We start from the raw sequence: 2,455 nt of genomic DNA on the forward strand, positions 1-2,455 counted from the left end.
ATAATTCTTTTATCAATTGTATACAATAATCTTGACATTTATGCGTAATTAAAAATTGTTCAAGTATAAAAGATTGAAACTTTGCTGAGATTGGAGACTATTAAAAACTATAAAAGAGTTGTCAAATTTGATTCTTAAAAACAGAAATAAATAAATGTATAAATGATTGGAATGTATCATTAAAATTAAAGATGATTATTTAGCATAAATAATCAATTGTAGTGAATATATGAGATTATACGTGTAAATACAAAGATGATTACAAGTAAACTAATAACCCACAACATTCGTCTCATTTATCCAAACAGTATAAACTTTGAAATGAATGATAAACTTTGTATTGCGAATCTCTTGGACTTGTCTGCTGCAAATTCTAATTACTTCTAACAAATGTTAAACTGGAAATAAATATGTTTTTAGTAACTTACCATCAAGAAAAAAATCAATTTTTTAATTAAAATGTCTAACTTTTAACTTTAAAATGTCATATTTGTTTCGATAAATTATAGATATTCCATACATTTTCTTTTGAGCTAGTTTTTCATAAATATTGTTCATGACTGGCTTATATTTGAATTTTGTTAGTTTCAAGAGACAATGAGCTATGATTATAAAATGGTTATCGAAAATATGTGTGGTTTATTTTTAGGCATGCATCTTGACATTTAAACATAATTATAAATTGGTCAAATAAAAAAATAAAAACTTTCCTGTGAATGGAAATAATCAAAATCTTTTAGATGTCATAGAGAATTGGTCAAATAATGTTTCTTGATTTTGGGATACTACTACAATTAGATTATATTGTTAGAATTTGACAAATCATAATTATAGTATTTGTTTATAAAATTTTGAATGAAGTTAAAACATACACACATGCTTTGTATATGAACAAAAACATATAATTATACAAAACTGTAATCAATAAATATACAATTTATTGTAAAAGACCTTTTATTTTAACTTTTGTATAATAGACATTCAATGACTTTGTAGTTAGAACTATTAAATCCAAAGCTGTGGTTCACTTTTATGAATAAAAAAAATTAGTAAATTTCCAAAAAAAATATTTAGTACAGTTGTATTGTAATAGATAATTTCGACATAATTATAAAAATTTTAAAATTAAATTGGTTAATTAGTTAACTTCCAAAAATATGAAAAGTTTTATTATTTTTGAAATAATAAAATGATGTGTTTATTTTAAACATTAATTTTGACATTTAGGCATAATTAAAAAAATTGTTAAATATAAGAAAATGAAAAGGTTTGTTGAGGTTGAAGAGTATAGAAAGCTTTAAAAGTTTGTTGCTAATTGGTCAATTTCGTATTTAATCATGTTTAAACGTGTTATGGATATTAAGAAAAAAAATAAGATACAAACATCAAAAAGTGTTAAACTAAAACTAAAAACAAACATTTAAAATCACCATTTAGTGAATAAGAATTAAATGTATGGCTATGAGATTATTGATACCATGTGTCTTTGCCCATTTTTTAGTTTGCAGACAATCATCAAAATTTAAAAACACAAAATGTTATTTGTTTCACTTATAGCTACATATCCACTCTTAACCTCATAAACTTATAGATCATACTTCTTGTTCGATAACTTTAAATATGTTTTGGTGACCTTAATTAAAAGTTTAAAATACGGATTTATAGGATTGTGTAAAAAATGAAAATACATTAACTAATAATTAATTTTTGTTTACCTTAATAAAAACATGAAAATTATAGAAATTTTAATAGAAAAAGAAATACATTAATTAATAATTAATTTTGGTTAACCTAACTAAAACACGTATTATAAGAATTTTTATAAAAACGTAAACACATTATTTAATTAATAATAATAAATTATTGGTTACCTTAATTAAAATGCGGTAATTAAAAAACTATAATAAAGACATATTAAATTGGTCAAATATATTAAAGATTCTATAAAGATTCCATTTTTATAGTAAATTGGTCAAATATACTGGTTACCTTAACTAATATTTTTTATTCAAGACATGAATATTGAATAATTATGAAATGGGTTTATAATTATGGATAGTATTCAAAAAATTAAAAAGGATTGAAAAAAATTAGTCAAATTAGGAATGAGAATTATGTTTAAATATGTAAATTTTATTTAAACATATTCAATATAAATGGTCAAATTGAGTTAAATCGTTAATTTACTAAAATTGTTGTTATTTAAACATATTCAATATAATCAAATATGTAAACGTTATTTAAGCCTATTCAATATAATTGGACTTTGACCAACAACAATATAAGATTGATTATCTTACTATAGATAATTTAATGTCTTATAGAATAATCAACTAAATTTCATTTTCGGATTATATAATAATCAATTGAATTACATAAATTGTGAAAAATAAATAAATACGTGAATACTAACAGAAATATAAATCAATATTAAACAAAAATAAAAGGCATCTTA

This window comes from Bidens hawaiensis, unplaced genomic scaffold (genome assembly GCF_021521415.1).
Source record: "Bidens hawaiensis isolate Kalapana, Puna unplaced genomic scaffold, B.hawaiensis_p1.1 tig00006717_1, whole genome shotgun sequence".
In the NCBI taxonomy this organism is placed as follows: Eukaryota; Viridiplantae; Streptophyta; class Magnoliopsida; order Asterales; family Asteraceae; genus Bidens; species Bidens hawaiensis.